The sequence below is a fragment of the Ochotona curzoniae genome, unplaced genomic scaffold (assembly GCF_017591425.1).
Source record: "Ochotona curzoniae isolate NIBS_2020 unplaced genomic scaffold, NIBS_Ocur_1.0 contig_3622, whole genome shotgun sequence".
Classification (NCBI taxonomy): Eukaryota; Metazoa; Chordata; class Mammalia; order Lagomorpha; family Ochotonidae; genus Ochotona; species Ochotona curzoniae.
This window is the reverse complement of record NW_024465926.1, coordinates 5028065-5047231: the sequence shown is the minus strand read 5'-3', so window position 1 is coordinate 5047231 and position 19167 is coordinate 5028065. Positions and strand designations below refer to the sequence as shown.

Genomic DNA, 19167 nt, shown 5'->3' with positions numbered 1-19167 from the left:
GAGAGGCATTCTTCCTGTAGATTTTCATAAATGCTATTGATAACATTCAAGTTCCTTCTATTATTAGTTCATATTATTAAATATTATCCATGATTAAGAACCAGCTATTTATTGCCAATACTCTTTAAGGCCTATGAATATGATACTTTTTTCTTCTGTCAATGTGATTACATAAATTAATATAAAATTTAAGCCAATCTTGGTCAATACATATCATCCATTTCATTTATAACTGGATTTCATTTTGACATTTTAGTAAATATTTTTTCATGCCCAAGAGTAATGCTACTTTATAACTCATTTCTTACAACGTCCTCAACCATATTCTTCTCTCAGAATTGCTGGACTGATAAAAATGAGCTGTGATTTGCTCTGTTTTCTGGAAGACTTTGTGTGAGGTTGCAATCATTTAGCAGTGGCACAGCCTTCGTGGCAAGACAGCGAGTTTGGAATTTGACTTAACAGCTATCAGGCTGCTCAGATTTTATATTTATTTATGAAATTTGTATCGAATGTACCATGACAATGTTCGTATTATCCTTTTTATTATCCTATTTAATTCGCAGTCTTTTCAGTACATGGTTGCATTCTGTCTTTCCTTAATGAGACGTGAGGTGACCTGTGTGATTTTCCCCATTTCTGCCTTTTTATCACTAATTTATACTCATGTCCTTTTTTTCTCTTCCTTGACTAAAGGGTCAAATTTATGTTTAATTTTATCTGCTCTTTTTAGCTTCTTAAGATGAAAATGAAATTTCTGAGTCTTAGACTTTTTCCCCTTTCATATGAATAATTAAAGCTAAAGATTTGCAATGTGCTCCAACCACAACTTTACACATTAGGAAATGCTGTAATAAGTATCATTTACATAAAAATAGTTTCTAACTTCTCTGTAATTTCTTAATTGAATTTTGTTATATAAAAACTTAATGCTCAACTTTTGAATTTTTGGTTATTTTCTTGACATTGCATTGTTACTGAATCCTTCACTGTGAGAGCATTTCTCAAACAATTTTGTGTTTCATTAAGACACTTTCCAGCTCAGCACCTCATTCATTTTGACTAACAGCTATGCATCCCTGAAAACAATATGTATAATATGCATTCTGCTATTGTTATAATAATAATCTGTTCATGTCAAGTTATGAATTTAGGTTTGTAATTTTCTTTTCCAATGTTCCTGTCAATTTTATGAATTACTTTTCCTATCAATTACTGCAATGTGTTTTAACACTGCCAATCACAATTGCACATTTCTCTGTGACACTCTTCAGTTTTGTCAGCTTTTTCTTTTTATATTTTGAAGAAAATGATGGGGCATTTGTATATAAACCATAAGCACATTACTAAACCATGTAAATCCTTGCTGGATTATTTATAATAACCAGTGTAACATAAATGTTTTGTGAAAACTTCTTATACTACTTTAAGGAAAACATCCATGTATGCTCTGTACAAAAGTAGTTTTTATTAAAATATTTTCCGTGCATAGTTGTGTGGATATATTAGTTGAGTCTTCTTTTTGTAAGAGGTCTAACCTCACAGTTTCTATGTGTAGGATTTAGGCCTCTTTGCTTGCTCTCTGTCTCTTTAGGTCACCAGGACTGACAAGCATCTCTTGCGTTTCAGTGCATACAGGACACCATGAAACTGTTCTCCTGTGAAGCATGCTGGGCAAAACACACAGTTCTTGACCCATCCCTCCCTAGAAGGTTTGGAATCCTGTGCCGTCTTGACCAATGGTTAGAAAGAATTCTCTGGGTATTCTGCTGATTTTGTCATCAGTTACAATTGGATGGTTACTCATCATAATTGAAAGCATAATTCCACACTTCGCAATGAATGAAAGAAATCAAATATTCAGTTCCATTGTTTGCTTTTCAAAAACCTGAGTTTTAGAAAAGTTTTGCATACTCATTGTAGAAAGCTTTATAAACAGCTTGCTACCAAAAAAAAAAAAATTGGCAAGCTTAGGAGAGAACAAAAGGATTTAACATTTTAACATAACAGAACTTCATACTATACAGAACTAATAAAGCCATGATTTTGGTTTATTTTCTTTTAGATAAATTCACTCCCTCCCTCCTCACCTCACCACCCCCCCACACTCACACATATAAATGTTTATTTTGTGTTCTTCTTCTAACTTAACATTTTAACAGACAAATTATCCAGGACATTAAATATCTCTTGAAAAGATTGTTTTTTTAATGGGACTGTATGTTCCACCATTTCTATTTAACATAATTTATTTAACCATTTTTGGCAAGTACTTCATTCCCACATTTTTTTTCTATTTATAAATAATGTTGCAATGAATATACTTGTGCATAAATATTCATATGCATTTCTGATTTTCCCCCCAACTAGAAAAATTTACTATGTCAAAGGGCATAAACTTTACATAGACTTTCTATATATTATACCAAATTATTCCCCATATTGATTGTTTAACTTCAACTGTCCCCAGGATTTCATAGGAATGTTTATTTTCTGTGCTCTTGCCAAACTTGACTATGTTCATTTTATAATCTTTGGTAATTTTATAGCTAAAATGCTAATTTATTTGTATCCTAATTTGCTTTCATTTATTTTCCAGGGAGGTTGATTATGTTTGAATAGAATTATTTTTATTTCTTCTGTGTCTTGTTTTACTTATATCTTTAGCTCAAAGGACTATTAACAGTGTAATGATTTTTTTCTTAATGATAAACATTTGTAAATGTCTCATCAGTTTTAAAAAAGTATTTCCCAGAGAACTTTTGGTGTTTATGAAGTAAATTCAATTTATCACAAATACACATATTTACTTTTATATGTTTATGGAGTTTTCAAAAAGTTCATGGAAATTATTATTTTAAAACTGTGTGGATTTTAACTTTTCTGCAGCAAAATAAACTGGCTTAGATCCATTACTTTAAAAATCCTTTATTTTATCTGTCAGGCAAAGTGACAGAGAGAGAGGCAGAGAGAAGAAGAGACAGAGACAGACAGAATTCTTCCATCTGCTGGTTTGCCCCCTAGATGCTCAAACAACCTTGCCTCTATCCTGTTCTCCCATGGGGATGGCATTTGCAGGTGTACTCACAAGAAGATGCATCAGAATCCTGGACTTGAACTAGGCATTCCACAAACGCATCCAGATATCCTAAGGGGCAGCTTAACCACTGCACCACAATACTTGCTCTCAATGAATTTCTGAAGTCCCCTCTTTCATGCTTGTGGGTGCAGAGGCAGAAGATAGCAGGGAGGGAGAGAGAGCTGCTCATGAGAAATAAAGTACTCCAAGGGAGTTCAAGCTGGTGGCTACGTCTATTCAGAAAGAAAGAAAACATGTCCAACTAGGAGAAGCGGGGCGCACCACCGAGGGTGTGCTGCTGTGCAGCTGTGTCTTTGCATACCTCTGATAGCAAGGCCTTCTGAGCACAGAACAGAGATGCTGGCCTCACAGCTGCAGCTCTCTGAGCTCCTAGTGAGCTCCACTGCTCTGGAATTCACTCTTTGAGAAATGGATTAAGCAAACCCTAGAGGAAAACAGAAAAGTGAAAGGGGTGGGAGGGCGGGGAGAAAGATTCCCAAACACACAGGCAGTCTGAACTAAAGTTCACGTTTTTGTCAGTCAGGAACTGCAGTCTCATTGGGTCCTAAGAGAACAAGAATGTGGCATTCTGAGATTCCTCTCTCTTCTGAAATTGTGAGAATCTACAGAAAGGGCATGGGGACTGCTCAAGGTGACCTCCAGTGGTGTTCCATGTATTAAGTGTCAATCCAGGTTAATGTAAAACAGAAGTCTCTTGGGAGCAAAAAGAAAACAATGTACTCCATTCTCAGTTATACCTGGCCACATTCAAGCTTATTCTAATTTAACATTTTAAACCTCCTCATTTTGTGGCTGTTAACAAACTGACGTTAAAATTAAATTGAACATGAACAACTTCAAATGAATAACTAGTATAATCTTCTCTGAAATAAAAGATATTTCTAGAAATGAATCACAGCAAAACTTTATGAGATTTTAATTGGCTATCATTATCTGCCATACATTCTGAGCCTCCAGTCTGCAGAGACATTTTATATATTTATAAAAATATATATCATATGGTATAGATGTATAATATAAACTGATATATCACATAATTATAATTCATAAATATATTTACCTAAAGTCCACATGAAATGCACTATGGGACATTAGGCTTTCTGCACCTGGCTTACATCACTTAGCATGCGATCCTTTAATCCCACCCATTTGTTGCACATGCCAGGATTTCATTCTTTTTCAGGGCTGACCAACAGTCCACTGCGCACACAGATATTCACAGATGTCATCTTCATTGAGTTACGCCCCCTACTTAAGAATGCACCACTTCTCTTCACTTCATGATCTTTGCCTCAAATTCAACCTTCCATGATATTAATGGATCTACCCTTGATTTGTATTTGTATTTTCCTGGGATAGACTGAATTCTCAAAGCCTCCAATTTTTTTTTTTTGTTTGCACATATATGTTAAATAGAGCATACAGCTGGGTTTCTTGGTGGACTGTTCTGAAAACTAACAAAAATTCAAAATGGAGAGATTGCCGGGAATCAAAAAAACGTACAGTTGCTTCACAGAAAAACAAGTTTAAATTTGGATTTCAGATAAACAACAGGTGTGCTTTATTTTCCTTGTCCAAGTCATCTAAGCACTATTTGGTATATATTTATGCCAAAAAACAGTATTACCTATCTAAAATTCAAATTTAAACAAATGTCCTGAACTTACTTGATATGTTTGGCTGCCCTAGAAAGCAATTAACACTTTATGCCAATATCACACAGATCTTCTATCCAAGATAGTCTCAGAAACAGGGAAAGAGAATTGGTAAGAAACCTGTTCCCTTCAGATGTATTCTACTACAGTTTAACACCTGTGTGCTCCATCTAAACCATGGCTGTCCCCTCCAGGAAGGACACTCCCAGGACAGAGCCCTTCACTTTATAAGAGGCTACCTGAAAATGTCAAGTCCTCACCTTGCACACACCAGGATCCCATATGCGCACCTGTTCTAATCCTGGCCATACAGCTTCCCATCCAGCTCCCTGTTTGTGGCCTGGGAGAGCAGTAGAGAATGGCCTAAGGCCTTGGGACCCTACAACCCATGTAGAAGACTCAAAAGAAGCTCCAGGCTCCGGGCTTCAGATTGGCTCAGCTCCAGCCTTAGTGCCCACTTGTGGAGTGAATCAACAGATGGAGAATCTTCCTGTCTCTCCTCCTCTCTGTATGTCTGACTCTCCAATTAAAAAAAAAAAATCTTTGGGGGGGGGGGGAAGAAAAGAATAGAATAGGGTTTCACACCACCTTGTACTCTAAGTAGCCAAGATATGCATCTCTGCTTTGAAGATAGCCAGGGATCTAACTTTTGCAAACCAAAGGAGAATGTAAATCCCTAAGGGGGCCATCAAGGGGGCTTCAGGCAAGAAGAAAATGGGAGATTAGTAGGCAAGTCCTCAAGCAATTAGCTTGACTAATGGGGAAAGTTTACACACAAATGGCTGGGCTTTCAAACCAGTTTTCTTTACGATAACCATCAAATCCCCAGATGTCAATTGAGGTTAATAAAGAATTCTGAAGCATTTCTGCTTGCCTGCAAAATTTATTCCTTTCTGGGTTAATATTAATTCCTTATCATCAAAATGCCTAATAAGTAGTTTCTCATAAACAAAATGCAATTCAGGATCCAGGAGAAACACAAAGATCATGTTCTCTTTTGAATGTATGTTTTGTCTAAATGGAGAAGCCCCTGCAATCATACATTGAAATTTCTTCACGGATTTGTCAGTGTCTCCCATAAAACAGAACTGCAGGCGACCACAGCACCTACTAACTCCATGGCATGAGTGAAGAGGACAAGGTGTGTCTAATGTCAACTCTGCTCAGATCCATGAGCTCTCCCTACCTCTTCTGCTGCGTGGTCCCATCATTCAGCCCCAGCTACGGCTCTGGGAAGCCACAGCTTCGTTCTCTTCTAAAGTCTTCCAAAAAATTTCAACCAAACCGAAGATTCCCGATACCAACAAACAGGTTACACTAATCACCATGTTCAAGTAGTATGTTGCATAACTTACATATTCTTTAAACTCATGGAGAAGAGTGGAGGAGAAAATGCTCATATTAACAACAGTACTGTATGTGACAGATGGTTGAAATAAATTAGCCCATCATTCCCACTTGCCAGGAGAAACAGCTGAGGAAGAGACACATGTTCCCTGCCCTAGGTCCGCTGTCTCTACAAGAACGTGCCTAGTCTGACAGACTCCAACTTCCAGTCTTCTGGGTCACCTTCTCCTCCTCGTGGAGATGGATGAAAGACTAAACCTGAAGGCACCAGTGATTTCAATGACCAATCTGCTTTGTTCTGTGACACACTCAACAGTCTTCTGATTGAAACTGGGTTTTCCCCTGCAACCATTCAAGAGCTAGAAATTGGGCTGAGGAAGCCAACGTGAACCTTCCTGTTTGCAAGGCGGTGATATTTCTGAGGTTGTGATCATGAGAACTAGACCTTGAATCATGATGATTTGGCCACAAGGTGCTGCAAATCATGGCGTTTTGGGGCCAGTCCATCCTCCACCTTGGGCACCTGTGAAAACCTGAGCACTGGTATCTTTGTTCCCTTTTTTCTCTCTTTTTAAGGTTTTGTTTTTGATAATGTTTTTATTGTTGATGTGGGTGAGAGGGGTCAAGGATTGGTGGAAAGTAGGTGGAAACATTATTTCCACATTTTCTTTCTTTCTTTTTTTTTCTTTCTGTATCTGGGAAAAGAGAGGAGACAAGGCAGCCTCCCAGCTGCCCCAGTACCCAGTGATGGAGAATGGCCACCCGACATCATCTTAGGGTCTCCAATATGGAGCATGTTCTGAGAGTTCTGTTGAAGTTGTTTTTGTAGTTCCTGACATGCTGTCAACCTCACACAACCAAGAATGAGAAAAATCCTTCCAAGGTCTATTGGCTGACACAGTCTACCTTAGATCTCCATTTGCCCAGAAAATTTCTGTCAAGCTTTGTTGGGGATATTAACAAATTTGTTCTGCCCTCCTTCTTCTGCTATGGTACCAGATTCACTTTTTTCTCACTCTGCATTTCCAGATCTGGATTCCTGGGTAAAACCCTGTGAGCAGGAAAAAGCATCAGTTTGTATCTGTCCAATCAATGCAGCTGTTGATTTCCAAGGAAGAATTTAAGCAGGGTGAATCTTCTAAACACTCCTCACCTCTCCTTTCAGACCCTGGATTATGACATGCTGTGGGCACAGTGGAGAGCAAAGAGCACGAACATTCCATGTCTCCATGAAAGCTTGATTAACAAAAGGAGAAAAATAATCTTTCATTTTCAAAATCCAAAGCCCAGGTCCAAAGTTTTCAACTTTGTGAGTTTTTAAAGCACCAAAATCAAGTCTCATCACTTAATGTTTCACAGTTACATATCTATTCCACCACTTTGTCAGTTGTTGTTTATAAAAGGTTATAAAAGTTGAGTTTATAAAAGAATTTGAGTTATGAATATGAAGCCTTATACCTCATATTTATGAAAAGTAGGATTCATGGTGGTTTACATTTTTTTCTTATTTTAGCATATTAGTAGCTTCTAAATTGCCCTCAATCACCAAGGATTATACTGATAATATTCTGATGCATTTGAAAACGTAAGAAAAGGCAAAAAGAAACCCCAAGCAGCTTCTTGCATTACAGCTTGGCAACTGCTGACCTTTTAGCATCAAAAATGGAAACTAATAAGTCTAGGTTAGTCTGGTGGGAGACGAGGCAGCCTTCACTCTGACTTCTGACCGACAGACAGGAAAGGGGAGTTTACTCTAGGTCTGAGGGGACCACACTGAAATCAAGCCGATCCCTAGCTGTCTCCACAATGAGCCTGTCACTGGGGGAGGGGCTAATAGGTCAATCTCAAGGTCAGACCAGGTGGTGACAAATAAGTGAGTTTCTCTCCAGCAGTAAAATCAATCCAACATCTGCCTCCCCTCTGTGCAGGGTTCCAGGCCATCTTGCCGTGTGTCAATCAGCCCCTCACTGAAGTTCATGCTTGTCTGTTGGATACCAGCCAGGAAGAAATCCCTGCTTGGTTTCTGGCCTTATCTACAGACTAACCTTGGGGACAGTCTCCCCGCTCTGAGGGATTTTTCTTTAAACCACAAGAATAACAAACCCATAAAAACATCCAGCTTTGGGTTGAAAACAACAACATTTCTTTTTCCCTGCCTGGTTAGGAATTTAGCCGGGGGTGGAGTGTGCATGCTAGTGTATGAAAGGCTCACAACCTTTTGAGTCATTTTGCAGACACAGGAAATGGTTTTAGATTGGATGACTTGCCAGTGATCCAAGACCAGAACCGGACAGAGTAGATAGCCACTCTGACCACCACAGACCCTAAGATGTCACTTCTGCTTGAAATATTAAAGATTCCATTCCATGAGGGTGTGAACAGCAGCATTCAACACAGTCACAACCTAGATCTCTCTCCCCTGCCCTGCCCTGCCCTCACTTCCTCAGCAGGACCATGGCAACCGTTAACCACCTTTACACGGTTTTAAACAGGGGAATGAACAGCCCAAGAGAGAGACAGGAGAAACTTGTGTGCAACCATGGAGACAGATGAGACACACCAGAAAACTGACTCCTCAGTGAACAAGAGACAGTGCCTTGTGGGACGGTCTTGCCTGTCACTTTAGTCACTGCCTAAAAAACAAACCTGAAATAGCACCGTACTTGCATTATCTGTGTTGAATTACTACTATTGTGTTCTAAATAAAAACATGTTAGCACAATCATCAACACATAGTTTTGGGGGGTGATGCCCCTATATCTATTATATGCAGAAACATTAGATTACCATTTCAGGGCCATGTGTTGATAGAAATTTCATAGCAGAGAACCTGACTTTGGGAGGGCAATGCAACCACCATGGGGAGGGAATTTTGGCATCTGGCAGTAAGCCCTCCCATCCTGCTTGGGTCTCCAAAGGAAATTGAGTTGCCAGGAAGGCAGAAGTAAGTGGACCTGCAGCAGGAGGAAATGCATGAGTGACTCAGGGGAAGCCACTGTTGGGATTCAGCTGAGTTCATCTGAGCTTCCAGGGGCACTGCTGCCCTATGCCGTACCTCGGGGCTAACTCAAAGGAACTTCACACACACACAAAAAAAGCAATTTACTTAGCCAGTCATTTTCTAGATTTGCTCAGCGATTATTTCAGCTATTTGTGTTTAAATGAGAGTTTTCTCTGTCCCTGCCCAGTGTCTTTCTGCTTCACTGGGTAGGGACGCCTCAGCAGCATTTTCCTTCCTGATGGCTGAAAGTTCACAGGCACAGATGCTAGTGGGTATTGCGGGGAGGGGTAGCTTAGAGAAAGGAAAAGTTGCAGGACTCAGGTTTCTGAGACTCAGGCAGTGGTTAAAAATGCAGATGGAGAAGCAGAACCACTGGGTGGGAGCTTCATGAACTGGGCTTAAGACTCTCCCTTCTCCAGTTTCCAAGCACACAGGTTGGGGACAGGGGTAGAGTGCCCTGCTAAAAGCTGAGCAACCAGCTCTTTGCGAAAAATAAATAAATAACTTGGTTATGGAATTTTCAGATTTCCTGGAATAAATACTTCCATTGTGACTTGCTTCAGGCTATTAATATGATGCCACTGAGGAGCTGGGAAGTACACATCTGTTGGGCTAAAACCTCTAGTTCCACCATACCCCTAGGTCTGGGCCAAGAACTGCAGGTTCAGGTTTACTATGAGGGTCTGCAGAGACTGCACTCGGTTTCTCAGGATGAACAGAAATAGAGGAATGCTAGGGCCAGTGTTGTGGCGTAATGGGGTGAACCACTGCCTGTAATACCAGCATCCTATACAGGCACCAATTCATATCCCAGCTCTTCCACACATGATCCAGTCTCCACTAATGTACATTGGCAAACAGCCCAAGATGGCTCAACTCCTTGGGCACCTACACCCAAGTGAGAGACCTGGTCCTGGCTTCAGTATGGCCCAGCCCTAGCATTTGTGCACATCTGGGGAATGAACCAGCAGGTGCAATATTTATCTCTCTGTAACTCTACTTTTCAAACAAATAAACCTTTAAAAAAATAATGAAATCTCTACTTCTCCTTCTCTCTCTCTGCTCTTAGAAAGAAAAGAAATAGAGGAATGAAGGAACCCACCACTTTGAGCCAACATTCCAAGCAGAAGAGAATTCCAAAGAGTTTTTTACAAAAGGAATTACAAGAGTTGATTTCAGCACAAAAGTATTTTGAAATTTTGCATATTTTTTATATTATGCATTTTCATAAGTTTTATAAAATCCCTCCTATAAATGAAACTCAAGATTATTGAGATCAAATCAATGTATTTTTTAATCCCATTTCCCATAAATTCATTTTTTTAAAGATTTTTTTTAAATTGCAAGGTCAGATATACAGAGAGAGAAGGAGACAGAGAGAGAAAGATTTTCTGTCTGATGATTCACTCCCCAAGTGACTGCAACAGCCGATGCTGCACCAATCTGAAGCCAGGAGTCAGGAACTCTTCCAGGTCTCCCACATGAGTACAGGGTCCCAAGGCTTTGGGCCGTCCTCGATTGCTTTCCCAGGCCACAAGCAGGGAGATGAATGGGAAGTAGGGCCGCCAGGATTAGAACCGGCACCCATATGGAATCTTGGCACATTCAAGGCGAGGACTTTTGCCGCTAGGCCACCACACCGGGCCTGCCCATAAATTCTTTGAATTGCCTTTTTTATTCATGTACTTATTTGCATTGTTGTCATGTCAATGTATGTTGTACTTTGCTATTTATTTCTAATTTACTCACTATTTTACCCTTTCTGCTAATTATATTGTGTAAGAAATTCTAATCACATCTCTAAATGTAAGGTTACTACTAATTGCTAAATACAATATACAAATGCAAAGAAATGATCATAAAAGCCACATTGTTAAGTTCTGGATGTGTACTGTTTGCCATCTGATATTCCGAGCCTCGGGCCTGCTCTCCGCGATACAAGGGTCAGAGAAGGATTCAAGCCCAATTGCGCCCAACGGTGACATTCTCCTTCAAATCATTAGGAATACTGAAAAGAGGTTGAAATTGGAGTAACGTTCTTTCTACAAGAAGCAAGCAACATAAACTAGGATATTAGCACAGCTGTAGATACTCCCTATGCTAGGGCAAGCTAAATAACGCTGACCGTTAGCTCACTGTGGTGATGCTGTTGATGATGGGATGGAGATCAGCTATCCCATCACAGACTTTTGTACTCACAGGCATGTGTTTCAGTTTTTGGCATAAGAAGAATTTATTCTTTGATTCTACTAATTAGTATCTTCCTGTGGAACAGACTTTGGGCTGATTTGTAATTGCAAATGAGGAAACTCAGGGTTGTGTGGCACCAATCACATCCTGATCATGGGGCTATGATCTGAAGCCAGGCTAGATTTATAAGCATCTAATTCTTCAGCTGGCTTTCTATCTTTCCTTTTCAGCTTGCCAAGGGTTAAATGCTGTGTATGTGAAATACCTGATCATGCCCAGCATACCTTAGGCCCACCCCTGACACTGTGGCATCCATATTGCATGTGACAATGAACTTGGTACAATTGTCCGACATCCCCCTAGACAGAGCTCATAACTGATTCATCCCTTGAAATTATTCACAAAGCGAAGATTCCTTCAGAGTCCCCAGCAAAGGCAGGCCTTTTCCACAATGTGCAGTGTACTGAGGTCTTCTCAAGACTCCTTCACCTGATCAGTCCCCTGGTCTTCCAAGTACATGAAAGAACATCAACTCGCCCCCTAGTTTATGTGTTTTTTTTCTTTTTCTCATCAACCTCAAGACAACAGTTTTCAACTTTTGATAAAGGTTTTTTTTTTTTTAAATCAGACTCAGTTCTGCAAGAAGGGCTAAATAGGAATCATTGGAATCAAACTCTGAAATTAAGAGACTGAGAGGCAGATCTACTTGAGATGTTCTGCTTCACTCATTTTACAATGGGAAAGGAGAATATACAACAAATATTGAATCATGCTTGCTTTGGCAGCACATATGCTAACACTGGCACAATATAGAGATTAGCATGGCCCCTGCGCAAGGATGACTTGCAAATTCATAAAGCATTCCATTATTAAAAAACAAAAACAAAAACAAAAAAACATCGAACCACACACACCTGAATGTGCTGGCTGACAATCTATGTTCTTATCTGCTCCATTTGGCTCCTATCCTAAGACCGGATCTGACCTGCCAGAACTACAGCTAGTGTTAAATGTGACATGAGCCACTAACGCCATGAGAAGCTACCCGTGAAGGGACAATCGGCCTCCATGTCCCTATTTGCATCTCTAAAGTGAGGGAGGAACTAGCACATGTTTTCCAATTTATCAAATTAGTGTCATGAAGACAGTGATAACACTCAGCATCATACAATTTTAAAACATATTAAATGAGTCATAACCAAAAATTGTGATTTTCTATAAACAATTCTGCAAATGTTGGTTGTCAATGTTACATGGAATTACTCACAAAAGGTGAGAATCAGTGATAATTAACCATTCACAACTGTTATACACAAAACTTGGTATGCACAGAAACACCCACCCCTCACCACACACATACACAACAATCCTATGAACTGTTATTTTGAAGTCTCATGTCCAAAAAACAAAACCAGAGGCTTAGGAATGTTAAATAACTTCATTATGACCATATGTGGAAGAGGCAGAACTCCGTTCTAAGCATTATTGCCTGAGCTGTGTTCCCCCCTAAATTCATACCCTGAGTACCTCAAAACACGAATGTACTTAGAGACAGGGCCTTTCAGAGGTGATCAAAGTGAACAGGATGATATGGGGGCATCCTAAACCAACATGACTGGTGTCCTTTTAAGAAGAAGCTATGACAAACACATGGTGGGGTGTGGGAGGCAAACTGAAGACACAAAGAGAGCAACCACTTGCAAGCCAAGGAGAGAGACATCACAAGAAACCAATCCTGATGATATCTCAATCTTAGACTGCAAGCTTCCAAAACAGTGAGAAATAAATTACTATTTTTTTTAATGCAGTACCTACCTATAGTACTTTATTCTGGAAGCCCTAGCAAACTAATACCAAGTCTCTCATTTCATGTTCAACATATTTCCTACTTGTTGTGCTGTCATGAGTGGTGTGTGTGTGATTTCAGTGTGCTACAAAATTCCATTACAAACATCATACTTTATAATCCCTCACATCCGGAGCATATGTGACTTGTTTATGTGGGTAAGTTGGATCATCTCTGGGTCTTGTTCCCAAGATTCTCAGTTGTAATTTACTGACACTTTCTCAGGAGCCAGCCAAAGTTGATGGTGCTCCTTGGGAGTCCCGAAGCTCTACAAGCACCTACCTGTTCAAGAGTGGTCACCGTGAGAGGAGCACTGAGGAAGGCACAGGATTCGTCACAAGTGACTGCTAACATCCTTTCCCACAGAACTGAGCATGAGCCTCAGAGTTTTGTTTGTTTGTTTGTTTTCTCAACAGTATACTGCAAGAAGCTGCCATGGAATGACTTCACTGAATACAGGGCAGTGAAACCACACTACATTTTAATAGAGTCTAGAGCTCTCAAAGACTACAACCACTCATTCATCGTTCTGCCATCCTGATGACATGAATTTGTCTGGTAAAATCCCAAAGGGATTCAACTGCAAGGATGATTGTCTCAAGCCTAAAAATCAACCAGAGAAAATGCTTCTTATGGCATTTTATAAACCCATTCTGAAACTAGGAAACAATGTTCACATAGAACACTAAATCAGGAAAGTAGGTAATCAGACTGACTGAATAGCAAGCGATGAAGAAAGGCACGAAGAGTTGGTGAGGCAGAGACAGAGGATGTCAACATTGCTTTCTTCTCTTCTTCTCTCTTAATAATCAGGCATGGTTTTCTTAGAGTTTGGAATCCCAAAAGCTAACAATTCATGCTGCTCACCAAGTATTCTAATTATTGCCATATGCTGAATGATTCCCAGACTGTAAACTTAAGTAAAGGACCACTTTGCTCACAAGTTGGAGACTGATTAAGTCCTCAGATAGGTGGTTCATCTCTGGCCTGGTGTGGTGCCTGCTGGATGACGGGCATAAGGGGATCACTTCCAAGGTGGCATCTTTACTCAAAGGATGGAGAAGGCTGGGGAGGTGCTGCTGTCTACTGACCAGGAGTTCATCTGGGTCTGCATGCACATGGTCTCTACTTGGGGACTGATCCTTGGGTTGGCAGAAAGAACACCCTTACAGTGAGGGTTCTAAGACATCTGGGATGAAGGTGCAAGGCTTGGCTCAAGGTGACCATGCCTGTTCCTGAACATCATTCTGTCATCTTCCATTGATCAAGCAAGTGGCTATAGTCACTCAGTAAGAAATAAAACTGGACATCTCTGCAGAAGAACAGCAAAAAGTCACAGCGACACCTATCATACCAAGCACACCCTCCTGTGGTCAGGAGCAAGTTCATCAAATCACACACCCTAACATCTGGTGTGGGCTCAAAGTTTATAAGGAGCATGGGAACCTAGTCAGTTACTGATCAAACCTAAGTGATAGGAAGATCCCAGAACGCTGAGTTATGTGGAAACAAATTTTCACCCCATACAACCACAGAGTTTTCATTTTCTTTTCCATAAATCTATGCCTGGAAGAAAAAGGAATGGGTTGGTGGTTAACTGCCCAGCATCTGCCTACCAAAGGACAGACAGTGGAGGGTTTTGCAGAAAACTAATCTTACTGGCCACAACGTGGAACTTAACAAAACAGCATATTCACATGAGGCTGTGCTGCCCTGAGCAAGAACTTGGGGCAAAAATCACAGTGAAAATACCAGAAGACATCAACATGCATGCAAGAGTCATGGAACTCTGAAAGACATCCTCCAACAGCAGTTCTTGAAAACAACCAATAAGGCCAATATATGTAAATGTCCAACCAATGCTGAGCATGGCAAATAGAGGTTCCTGGGGTTTTCCAAACAGCCTGGCAATGCTACATAAAGGCAGCACCAGGGACCAAAAGGCCCACTCACCACAGTCAGCAAGTTTCTTAATGATCATCATAAAAATTTAACATTATTTCCTGTTGAGTAAATAAACACCACTGAATACATCCCCAAGACTGGCTTGTTTTGGTAAACAAAGCAGGAAAGAGGGACATTCATCCACTGTCCAGCTGCTTGCCCACCTATAGACTCTGTATGATGTCCTCTTTAAGGGGCAGCCTTGGGGCCAGGAGGTCTGCCGTAACCCCTCTACCCTGGAGCAAAAAAAATGGACACTGATGACTCAGTATCCATGCATGAGCAGGAGGGAAGCCAGAAAAGGCTAACAAACATGAACGTCTGGTCAGAGGTTAGCGTGGGCCACTGGGAAAGCTCCAGACCCTGGCTGAAGCAGTGGCATCAAGATGCCAGGTTGTCAGGCTGAAGGACGCTGACGCTTGGACAATCTCTCCTCTCCAAGGTCCTGCAGACGCTGTTTTCCTTTTCCACCTCCCTGTAATCACCTCCCCTCCTCAGACCTGTTCCCAGTCATCCAGAAGTTTGGAGTCAAGTTAACCACATCAATAAAGCATGAGGCAGCAGTTTGCAAACTCCACCTTGGTACCCAATAGCATCCAATGACAGGGAAAGCAGATGACTTCCTTTCTATTGTTTCATGATCCTGAATCTCACACTCTTCTGTGGTTTCTATCTCTGATCATCAAAGGCAAAAGACCACTTTAATAAATCAGCAATCAACTCATAAATTTTTCCTCTTATCTTCCCTGCTCTCCTTCCCTTCCTTTCCCCCTCCCTAAGAAAGTACGCATTATCTCATTCCATTGTGCCCCTCTGATTTATAGAGAGCCCTCCTCAGCCAGCAATTCAGCTCTGGTCAAGAACAAGATCCCAGAGGCCACAACAGTACGTTGATGTTGGGCCCAGGCCGACCGTGTCACAAGACCTGCGGTTTCCCCCTCATCCTTGGTCCTAAAGTCAGACCTCTCTTTCCCTAGATGCTCAAAGAAGAAAGGATTTCTCAGCAAAGACAAGGACCTAATAACAGATGCAAGGACACAACCCATAGCATCTTGAAAAGCCTGTGCTTCTAAGAGAAAGTTTCAGTATCTCAATGGACGTATGGAGCAGTTTAGACTGAACAAGCACAGCAGAATAAAAAAACAAAAATGTGGTTTCTGGAATGATGTGGGTCTGTGTTCAAATCCTATAGTTGCAATGTTCATGTGTGAATCTATAGTCAATTACTTAGCCTCTAAGATGGGATGAGAGCCATTATACTATAAAATCAATGAGGAATTGAAACAGCTTGTGAAAGTGGCCCTAAACACAGTGCTTGTGTATCAGTGGGACTCAACAATCATTGATTTCCACAATAGGTAATTTACATACACAGAGGCTCCATAGTATAAGCAGCACTCATTTTTCCACTGCCAAAAGTTCCACATACAGACAGCAAGTACCTGGTTTCTCATTGCTCTGCAACCTGGTTCACTCAGTCACTTCACCTGCCCTTCATTTCTTCATTCCTTCCTTCACTGGTCAGCATTTATTGAGCGCCATCTCTCCACAAGTCTTCCTGAGAGGTCAATAGAGGTATCAATCAGAACAAATGCTTGCTTTGTTTTTTGGGAGAACCTAGACCTTTGGAAACAATAAGTAGCTGAAACATGAGTATGTTTTCCTATGACCTCATTCTTCCTTTATTGTCATTGGCAGCATTTACTAAGTTTTCATCATTACCTAAGGGAGTTCTATAGTGCTTCACAGCCCATAATCTACTTTCACATTTCATCAAAGCACAGTGAACCAGAGATTAAAGGTCCAACAAAGGGTGTATCACAAGCTCATCTTGCTTTGTTTCTGATCAGTGACCTGCATCAAGGGCAGGACAATGGGGCAGCAGGGGGTGTGTAGAGCCCTTCTCTCTGGTGAGAGCAGGGAGGAGGGTGGCGCTTTCCACAGCCTGCATTGTGGGTCTATACCTTTGGGACTGTTTGGAACAGCATGTTTTAGACTCTGCTGCCTGTCCCAGCTGGGCTTGCTGTTTCAGCCATGCAGGCCATGCCATCCATGCACAAGCTCCATTACACGGATGATAATGTTAATGGCAGCCCTTGACGTTGTAGAGTGCGCAGTCTGCACAACTCTATGTGGCAGCCGTGCCACCGCCACCCTCATCTTTGGTGGGCATGAATGCAGTTTGACTCTAAAACCTAAGAAACAAACTGCTGAGCTCTACTGACCCTCACTGAGGAGAATCGATGTCAGACAGCGCTTAGCTGGGTTTTCGTTCAATTTGCTAACCCCTCTGTGACTTAGAGGAATCAGCGAGAGGCCGCCTGATGCAGGGGGCTACAAACTGCACCCTGATGAAGGGAGGAGTGCACACATGCTCCCTGGAGTCAGCTCAGCAAGGCAAGCAGAGGGAAAGCATCCATCCTTAGGAGGGTCACTGGTCTCTGGATCCTGGTTCTGCTCCTTCAGGGCCTGTGGCCCATGTGTCCTTGGCTTTCTGTCCTTTGAAAAGGCTCTGATTATACTTCTTTGCATACACAACGAAGACATAAGAAACTGTGAGAAATTTTCTTTTTTTTTTTTTCCTTTTACTTCTCTTCCCCAGCAGCAGAATCCAAAGGATAGAACAGGTTTCAGGGCCATGGTCAAAGCTCGTGTAAGATTAAGCAACATTCCTTGGACCTGTTGGGCTTTAATTTTGCAGGGGCCTCTGTGGAAAACGTGATAAAGGAGAAAAATTCTCTCTCTCAAGACCTGCACTTTTCAAGTTATCTGTTACAAAATCCAACACCCCACCATCACCACCAAAACCACTTTACTGTATTTAGAATGAACAGAAAATAACTGCTAGAAAATATACAAAATGCAAGGGACAAGCTCAATTTTGATCTCTGTTCAATCTCATAGATATAAGATGGCAGTGTGAAATTGCTAAGAACATTTCTCATTGCTCTCTCAGCCTTCTTGCTGCTCTTGCCACAGACAAGGATCCAGCAGACTGTGCAAGGCACCTTACAAAGGACTATGCTTCCAGTAGCTTTCATCAAAAATAATGAGGTGATTGGGTATGTTTACTGGTTATGTCTTTGTGAATGAATGACGATTACAACAGCAGTAAATTGATGGGGGGGGGCTGAAATCACACATTAAGTTTATTTTGGAACAAAGATTTTGGAATTCATGCTCTTGCAGGTGACTGAACCTTATGTCAATGGTTAATGATTTGGACTTTTAGAATAGAGGCATAATACAATAGTGATGTTTGGGTGGTAGGCCTAGCAGTAGCTCTGACGGTCACTTGGAGGAAGGCAAGTCTTGTAAACAGGTTTGATTCAGCAAGCCAAAGACACGTTTCCTGTCTTTGCTTCCTAGCTCACCATATGATCCATCCTCCCCACACATTCTGCCACTGCCAGCCTCCAATAGATGTCAGACTCCTAGGGCCACCCAAGCCTGAACTGGGCACCCACAAACCTGAGCCAAAATAAACCTTCCTTTATAAGTATCTTCTCTCAGGTGTTTTAAAGTAAGGGAAACCTGAATAGAACATGCCTGGCCTAGGATAAACTCCTAGTAGTAGCCTCCAGCAAAAGAATTGTGAAATGACAGCATTGCAAGAAATAATTCATCCGTACCCCAGCAATATTACTCTCAGTCTATTGCATGGATTCAATCCTTCAACCTGACCAAGATCTCACTCACACTTCTAGACAAAGAGACTTCAAAAGCTCATGGAAAAATAGGTATGATAGAAAAGGAAAAAAAACACTATGCATAATTTCAAAACATTTGCACCAAAATAAGTTAATTTTAACTTCTGTTTTCAAAAAAAAAAATTAAGGTAAACTTACATACCCACAAGCCCACATACATATTCAAAGCAGAGTATGAATCTAGGAACAGTTTACTATTCATAGGACTAGTTTGCTTTTCCTAAAAGTTCAGGTTTGTCCTAAGGGAGAAACTGGAACAAAAGCTATCTCTGAACAGCAGCCCCAGTGGTCACCAAAGCCTCCATCAGGAGTGTTGCTTTTAAGTAAAAGAAATAATTATACTCCTCTGACCTGGATGATAATAACAACAAAAC

General features: G+C 41.0%; 1 pseudogene; it reads left to right on the top strand.

Moving 5' to 3' along the window:
• The first annotated feature begins 12066 nt into the window (after nucleotides 1-12066).
• Nucleotides 12067-12166, top strand: LOC121158132 (annotated as a pseudogene).
• Nucleotides 12167-19167: the final 7001 nt, after the last annotated feature.